Source organism: Netta rufina (genome assembly GCF_964035555.1).
Source record: "Netta rufina genome assembly, chromosome: 24".
Classification (NCBI taxonomy): domain Eukaryota; kingdom Metazoa; phylum Chordata; class Aves; order Anseriformes; family Anatidae; genus Netta; species Netta rufina.
Genome location: NC_140148.1, coordinates 1576364 through 1585200, shown reverse-complemented (window position 1 = coordinate 1585200; position 8837 = coordinate 1576364). Strand labels below are relative to the sequence as shown.

The following is an 8837-nucleotide window of genomic DNA, read 5'->3' as shown; positions in this document are numbered from 1 at the left end:
GGCAGCCATCTTAGCTGTGGGCAAACCGCGCTTTCCCTCGGCGGCCATCTTAGGGCCGGGCAGCGGCGGGGCCTTCTCGCTTCCCGGAGCCGTTTGGGGGCGGCCGGCGGTGAGTACCGGGGGCTGCTCGGGCCGGGGGGGCGGTGAGGGGACCCCGGGGGCTGCCCCGCTGCCGGGAGCGGCCTCCCCGAGGCCCCGGTTCCTCACAGCGTCGACCTGGCCGGCCCCGCTTCCCTGGGCGGGCCCCTCAGGGGCGGGCTGCCCCCGGCTCCCCTCCCCTCACGGGGGGGCTGTGGCCGTCAGGGCGAATTTTGTACCCTCCAAGCGCTCTGTGGGGAGCTGCTTTTGGGGAAGGGTCGCCTGCGAGCCCTTTTCTGGGTTGTAGCTGAGGCAGGAGTTGCTTGAGGGTGTTATATCCACGATACAAATGCAAGAACTGGGGTAAAAATAAGGGTGTTTAGTCAAACGGTTGATTTATTTGCAACCGTAGTTAGCTCTGCTCTACAGATTGTGAAATAATCGGGGCCTAATCCTGTAATCCTTGTGGTTACACATCCTTATTTGTGCAAGCGGTCCCACGGCATTTCACAGAATTTCTAGGTTGGAAGAGACCTCAAGATCATCGAGTCCAACCTCTGACCTAACACTAACAGACCTCCACTAAACCATATCGCTAAGCTCTCCATCGAAACGTCTTTTAAAGACCTCCAGGGATGGTGATTTCTTTCACACCAAGCTGTCATTGCTCCTAGGTGTGGCTGATGTCCCGGGAGATGTTGGAAGGGAAACCTGAAGAAGAAGCCGAGATGAAAGCTCCCTGCTTCTGCCCAAGCAGAGGAGAATGGGGAGCAGCGTGTGTGGTAGGTGAAGTGGGAACGTTTGTGTTTGTTGCAAATAAACGTATATGCAAGATAAAAACGGTGCACACAAAGCACGTGAAAACTTCAGGAAGGGGAACAGCTCATTTGTATGTTGCAAACCGATGAAGGGCTCTAGTGGAAATGTGGGGCAGTCAGGAGCAACGAAAAAGGTTTTAAAGGTCTTACAAATTACGTCTTCATCTTTTTTCTTCTTGCATTAAGTAGAATCTATCTTTGAGAGAAAAAATTACAATTAGCTTAAAAGGTGGCTTTAACGTAATGTGTTTGCACCTTGCAAGTACCTAAATTCAACTGCAGGATGAAAAAGAGTAAAGAATATGATGACTACGTAAAAAGTTCCACATTACCATATCCCACTGAAACAGTTACCTGTCAGCGATAGCTGAAGGGTTCCTCTTTTGAAAACTGTGCATCATATGAGGGCTGCAGCACTTAATTGTTAAAACTTTAAGAGCCAGCCCAAACTTAGAAGGCTTCTGGTAGAAATGAAAATCTGCATTTTTAAACTGGATTTGTGTGTGGAGGATGTGCAGAGACCTCGACCACGTGCCAATGATTAGTATTGAAGGCGTTCTGTTACCAGCATTTGTCAGAGCTAAAATTTTAGGTCTGTTTTGGGGGAGAACACGAAGAGATGGGAAACTGGAGAGGCTGCCTGTGCCTGCAGGTGCCTTCCGTGTTTGGCTTCGCCACTAGATGTCAGTGCATGAAACCGCTTCACCCTGAGCAAGTGAAATTGGGAATTGGTTTGTAAAGAGAAGGAATGATACCTTCAGGGTGCAAAATCAGCGTAGCCTCTGCTCATATGTATCTCCACTGGAGGTAAACCCCCTCAGTAAGGTTGTAAAGCTGCACTCAGTCTTGTAACTGTCCACATTTTCCAAGTAGGGAATGAGGAATTTCTTGGTGTGACACCTAAAGATTAAAGTTTAGCATGTGCTTGATGTCTTGAAATGTCACGTTAAACGACACAAAAAAGTGAGTTTTGTTTTTTAAATCCTAGGTTCTTGTATATATATGTGTAAGTGTGTGTATATATGTGTACATATTCTAAATTGCTGCTGCTGTCAGCAGAGTTAGCTACCAAAAAATCCAGCTAAATCTGTTGAAGCCTGTCTAGGTCTTTATCCTCACCAAAACTCATTGAAACTAAAGTGTTCTGTTTAAGAAGAAGGATCTCTTGCTGAATCTTAAAAAAAAACATAGGAGATTAAAAGGGAATTTCCACACACACACACAGAAGTCTCCATAAACAGATACAGGCATCAAGAGGTTGAAATTAGACTTAAAATCCATTTTACTCCCTGGGTTTCCACTTGCTCTGGAGACATGGCATTGAGGGATCTGCCCGAGGGATCTTAATGTGGCCATCGCTTACGGTAGTGGTAACAGAAAGTAGGTTTGTTTATGTAGGAATTAGGAAGCAGAATAAATGCTTGTAAATTACGTCAGGTGTTTCAGCTGCTTAAGTGCTTTATAAATGTTAAAGCAATCACTTTAATTGCCTCGTGCATTATTTGTTATGCTGCATTCCTACAGGGTTACTTTACCAGCTTAAGCATGTTTTAAGGCAAGTAGGACAAGCACCAGATGTTTTTATAGCAGATTTTCATTAACGTGCTGTATTTCATCAAATCTTACTTGCTTTTAGGCACCATCTCAGTCCAGCCCCGGGGGCTAGAGTTTCGGAAAGACTGGGGTAATGTTTGAGTGCTGCAACGATCCAGAGCGTTGTTACACAGATAGGAAGATCCAGGACGGCTGCTTCACTGCACTTTCACAACTTCTGAAGGTGAGTTCAGGTGACTTTCACCTGGTTGGGGTTCCAGCTTAATTCCTTTCAGCGTGTGGCTTTTAGATGTGGAAGGTCAGGGCAGCAGAGCAGCAGCAGAGAACCTGTGGGTCCAAGAAAGTTGAAGAATTTCTGATCCCAATTTGATGTGGCTCAACGTCTGTGTTGAAGTGGGTCGCTGTCTCTCACAAGGGCCCTTTTACTGCACTTGAGGCCTCGCTGCTGGTTGTATTTTTGGACAGGTCCCTGAGCAGCCTGATCTGTGTTGGCCCTGCTTTAGAGCAGGGGTTGGAGCCTAAATTATTTTCTCGCTAGCCGAGGAGCTGGAATTTGGTTCTTGACTGGATTAAACAACATCTAGTCGGTGATGTGCAAACGAGTTCAATGCTGATAGGTGTATCCAAATGGTAGGAGGTGCAAAGACAGAATTTAATGGGGTAGAAAATCAGCTGGGGGGCCTGGGCTGGCTGCGAGTGCAGCCTTACATATTTTCTGAGCCTTGGCTTGTTCAGAGCTGAGAGGCCAGCTCTCCACTGGGCCCTAGTACGCGGCCAGAAGCAAACCCAACAGCAACAAATGTGTTTAATGCAGACAATAGTAGTGCTGATGTTAGTCTAGGCTGTTGGATTTATTTTGGGATTGGCAGGGTATTTGTTTCTTACTCCCGTGCGAATAAAAATATGCACCAGCTGTTGTACATCAAGAGGAGCCCAGTTTGGAGGCAGTTCAGCAACCAGTTGAGGACTAACCCTTGCTACTGCTCCCATGCCCTGATCTTTGATAAAACAGGAGAGAGCAGGTTCCTGGTAAGCTGTGTGTGTTTGGGGTGGGTGGTTTTGTTTTTTTTTTTAAGCCTGGTTTAGATTTGAATGGATACTGACTGGTGGTATAAATAACCCCAGAAACCCCTTTAGGAAGAAACGCAGCCATGTACCACGCGTTGAGCCAAATGTCTTACACCTCCAGCTAGCTGTGTTCTCTACAGCAGTGTTTCAGTTGACTTGAACAGGATCTGTGTGCTCACTCTTTCCCCAGGGGCTCTGGCATGCAGACATCTGAGAGGAGTCTGGGTTTTCTGGCAGCAGGAGCAAGGTCAAGCCAGTTTGGCCTACATCATTTTTATTTTTTTTTTAATTGTAATGGAAAAAGGATCCAGTCTGAGCCTTGCTGAAAACAGAAGTTTTTCACTTAGTTACAGCTGAGTGCAGCCACACTTCCTGGCTCCCTCCCTCCCCTGGGTCTCGTAGCATAATCTAATTATTAAATAATTGCAATAAGAGTACATTTTGCCCTGGCAAAATAGGGCTGACTAAAGCCTGTTGGTAGGACAGATATTTTTATGCCATCCTTGCCCCGTTCCTGCCAAAATAAGAGGGTTTTTTTTTGGATTCTCTTGTCAGCTTTTGGATTTGTGATCTGATCTTTTGAAACATTCCTTCCAGTCTAGGCAGTGCTCTCCAACTGCCTGGCACTGCTGTTAATGCCTTTCTTCCTAATCAATCAAGCCCACTGCATGCTTCCTTAAAGGAAAACTCTGCTCAGGTTGTTCAGTCCAATGACACAAACTTTCACGGGTGTAAAAATAAAACCTGTTTGTCACAAAGAATCCCGCTGGTGTGGGAAGTGAAGGTAAAACTAATCCCTTTTGGCATTTCTGGGACTGCCCTGCAGGCAGTTCTTGCCTTAAAACCGACAGTGGTGCCATGGACAACCAGCTGCAGGCACTTTGTAGCTCAGTTTCTAGCTGACATAAATGCCTTGGTTGTAGTAAGGACCTTGAGGATATTAACAGCTTGTATATGTGTATAGTGGGGGCAGAATTTGGCTCTACTTGCTCCTCTAATTAAAAAATAGTCCCAAATTGCTATCTTCTGGGTCTCAGGCAGTTGCCTGCAGCAGTGGAGGCAGAGGTTACGTGCTGAGGATGTTCCTCGTGCTTGGATCCAAGGTGCAAATAGGATGCAGGTGGCAGGAACCCAGCATCACCCCACGCTAAAGGGTGGAGTATCCTTGGAGGTTGTGCTCGAGGTTGAGCAAACGAGGAGCAGGAGAAGATCATAGTGGGAGAAGGGGGAGCTGAGTAGAAGTAAGACCCAGAGCAAGGCAAAAAGATTTTGGAGAGTGAGAAGCTACTGCCAGGTTGGTACGTGGAGTGACGCCGTTCCCAGGATGCTCTGGTTAACTGTGGTACCAAATGTGCCCTCAGTTTGGCAAGAACTCTGTTCACTCAGCTTTATCTTTCCCTTAGTTTGTTAAGGGACTGCCTACCAGCCCAGCTCCGTGCCTTAAAACTGAAGGAGCTAAAGAAATGCCACGCTGAATATAAACTGCTGGAGGAAGCGTATCCTGGGCTGGGATCGGCAGCTTTTATCGGTTTTTATTATTTATTCCTCTAGCTAGAAAAAAAAAAAAGGCAAATAGTAATGCTTGGGATGTGCAACGTTGCTGATTTCAGGGGCTCGTGTCCTGTTTGAGGTGCAGTGCAGCAAAATGGCTGTTCTTGGGGTAAGGTTTCTGTGCCAGCTGGAACTGGCGACTTCCTTTAAAAGTCCTGCTTTTGTAATTATTCATGGCAAAAAGTTGTTTCTTCCCGTATGAACTTCTGGCATGCTGCGCCCTGAGGTGAGCCAAGTAGGTTATTTTCCTCAGCGTCTGAATTTTTTCCTAATTACCTGGTGCCAGTTGTTGCCCACGCAGTTTTCTGTACCTGGCCTTCAGAATTCACCCCTGCCACGTTCTGGAGAGGTTCAGCAACGCTTCTTAAGGCAATTGTCTTGGGACTGCCTGGTATCTATGAGAGGAATGTTCCTGTGCCAAGCGCAGCCCTTTATGGAAATGCTTTTTTTTTTTTTTTTTTTTTTTCTATATCATGTCTCTAACACTTTCTCATCAAACTGGGTCTCAGGAAATAAAGGTAATGCTGTGTGGCCGAGCTGTGCTTTGCTGGACAGTAGCTGATGGGTGAAGTAGGGCTCTGATTGCTGACAATTTGCTGTGCCAGCGAAGGAACCATGGGCTGGCCTGTCCCGAGAACATACAGCTTCTGCTGCTGCTCTTTAACACGTCTTTTACACACGTTCTCCTGAGCAAGCTGTCAGTCCTTCGGGGTAACTTCTTACATCCAATGCAGCCCGTGTTAATCTCGGAGATGAAATCTCTGGTGTTGGATAATTCCCGAATCTGGGTGGTTGGGAATGGGAGGAGAGAAAAGGTCATCTTATCTTTTAGGGTGGGATAAGTGGGATCTGCCAGCAGAGATCACGAGTCCTGGTGTTAATGCCAGCTCCTGCATGGCTTGGCACAAAGCTGGGGTTGCTCTGAGTGCCTTCAACGCTACCAGTGGTGTAGAAGCAATCTGGAAATCCTGCCCCTTAGCTGCTGGAAGCGTGTGATAAAAGGATCCCGACCCAGATAATAAATGTCATCCCTGCTGTGTCTGTTTTCCAGCAGGACGAGCTTCAGGGTCCCAGCAGCAGGATGACGAGACGCCCGCTGTAGTGGCTGGAAGGAAGGCGAGCAGCACCAGAGGATGCTGAAGGTACGAGATGCTTTGTTACAGCTCTCCCTGCAGGAGACAGCACTGCTGATGGTGTTTGTTTAAACGAGGGCTGCTCAGGGGTTGTGCTGTTCAGGAGTTGTGTGTGCTTTCCCCCTTCCACATCGAATAGTCAGCACTGGCCCAGCTCGCTCCCCTTCGCCTCCTCGCTCTCACTGCCATGCTCTGTTTGGATGTTGGCAGCAGTGATTCCTTTCAAGTGTATTCTTCCTTGCTGGTTTATCGATGATTCATGCTTTTAGAGGCTTCCAGCCTTTCCATGACTTAGTGAAAACGATCCATTTCGTAACGTCTCCTTACTCTTAGCAGGGCTTCTGCTACGCTCCCAAAACTCCCACTGGTTTTTCACTGCGAGCATGACCAGACTGTGAAATAGCTCGGCTGGTCTGCTGAATAATCTGTTGGTCTCTTAATAAGTGGCAGTTTTATTTCTCTCACTCCTTAGAGCTTTTTTGTCTCCAAACGTTTGAGTGCAGAAACTGTCAGGCAGTGCAACACAGCCCCCTTTTTTGGGGAGTGGGAGACAGACAGGCAGGCGTTTTACTGCACAGTTTGGAGTGAGAGGAATTTTGTTGAAGGACAATGAGGGAAAGCCGAGCTTGTGGGCTCGATGACCCTTTGATCTTCCATGTTCATGATCAGGACTTCAAATCTGAGCTCTGCCTACCTCCTACCCGTAGCAAACAGCCAGAAATGTGATCTCATTTAGGACTTGAGCACTGCACCAGAGTGGCAGGGCTGCGGTGACACCTGCTCAGCCTTCCACGTTTCCTCTTTGCTTGTTGTTTCCTCCAGTGACACCGACAGAAGGCTGAAGAATGGCAGGCAGCCGTGTCCTAGGGTGTGCTTGGAGGGGTGAAGGGGCAAAGGGGAGATATTCTCCTGCGTGCAGGAGCAGGCAACCACGTCGCGTTACAAGGCAGCGTTCTGGAGCATGCTGAATTGGCTGCTCCATCACCAGGAGGTAATTCTGAAGCTTTGTGGTGTTTGCTGATGGTGGTGAAACAAATGACTGGCTTTCTGGGCTCCAGATACTGAGGGTAGTTAAGGCAGGGCAGCCTTAACTGTCCTCTCCTGTCAGGTTACAGAAACTGCGGCGGCAGAAGCAACGGGAGTGAGCAGAGGCGGTGTGATAAGGAGCTGGAGCCTTGACCTGCAGCCTTGGAGCAGCTGTAAGAGGTTGTGTTGCTTCTCTGCTGCACATCATTAAGGATCCTTAATTACGGGGAGATGGCTGTGCTGTGTAGGCATGAGAGTAGCCTGCAGGAAGGTAGGAACTTGAATTTTATGAACTCCAGTGCTGCGGTGGTTGAGGATGGATCCAGAAGGGCTCAGTGCAGCTGAGACAGACTTGGCTGGCTGATAACACGCAGCTCATCTGAGCCAGCGTGGCTGCAGCCCAACTGATAGGGAGCAGCTGGGGATTTTGTGCCTCTTCCTACACAACAAAGCAAAACGGGGAGGTTTAAACCTGGAGGGGAAGCATTTAGGGGAAAGCAAAACTTGGACTTGAGGCAGAGCGGTGCTTAGCTCAGCCCTGCTGAGCCACTTGAATATTTGTTTTCAGTTTTCCTTGTGGTATTTATAGCGTGAGAGAGGCTCAGAAGAACCAGAGGCACAGCTGCGTGACCTCCTGCGTGCTCAAACCCATGGGCGCAGGGCAGTGAATGTTCCTGGTTTCTTCCAGCTGCGGGTGTTGGGTTCAAACTGCGGTGCCACAAAAAGGGTAGCAAAGAAACCGAAAGGTGAATTTGAATTTCTGGGCTGGAAGGACCCCCTCTGAAGGGATCCTAGGGGAAAAAAAAGCCGAGCTCCTGGCCTGACAGTGAAAAAGGAATCTATCTTGGGCATTTATCGGACTTTTTCACTGCATTTTATGTTCTTTTGAACACCTGTGCGTTGGTAGACACCCCTTTGTTTCTCTTCGTGAATTCTTTCTTCACCTTGGTGAAGAAATTGCTGGTACATGAGGACCTGAAGCAGCTAATGACACAAGTTTGAGAAAATGGACAAAAGACTCTGATTACTGCCCATCATGATGCACAAGAAGTACATCGAGTGATGGAAAGAGTAAAGAGAGACGAGAGGCACCGTTGGTGGGACACTTTGGATGGTCACCAGCTGCCACGGGAATCTTCAACGAGATGCTTCACCCTGTTACTGTTCTGTTAACACTCACTCTATTATGTTTTATACTGACAATTAGTTTGTACGTTAAACTCTGGTTGATGATGAAACGTTAGCATCCCTACACAGTGTACATATACTCAATAAACCTCGTCCCGAGGATGTATGTGATATCCCTGACATGTTCCAACTGTCGTGAAGCTTGAGTGCCTGTAGTCACGGGGTGGATTACGTGGTGTAATTGCCTGAGGTAACTAGGGAAATAAAACTAACAGTCGCATTTTAAGGAAAATGTGCAGCACTGAAGAGGGTTTCAGGGTAGGACAGAGCTGCGTTACCTGAGCATTCCCTGGGCTTCCAACCTGAGATGCTGTTGTGTTGGGGAAACTTGGTGTGCTACCCCTAAGGAACAGTACAGAGCATGGAATGGAGATGCTCAAGTCACGTCAAGCTCCCCTTGATGAGACAGGGCTTTTTTAAA

General features: G+C 47.8%; 1 long non-coding RNA gene across 3 annotated transcripts; it reads left to right on the top strand.

Annotated features, from left to right (window-relative positions):
• The first annotated feature begins 27 nt into the window (after window positions 1-27).
• LOC311218301 lies at window positions 28-8448 on the top strand. Of its 3 annotated transcripts, XR_014619102.1 has the most exons (6): window positions 28-109; window positions 753-860; window positions 2533-2673; window positions 6121-6211; window positions 7025-7193; window positions 7311-8448. It is a non-coding gene; the product is annotated as an uncharacterized lncRNA (long non-coding RNA). The 3 variants fall into 3 exon arrangements; XR_014619101.1 differs by having other exon boundaries at window positions 6124-6211; window positions 7025-8448; XR_014619103.1 differs by having other exon boundaries at window positions 7025-8448.
• Window positions 8449-8837: the final 389 nt, after the last annotated feature.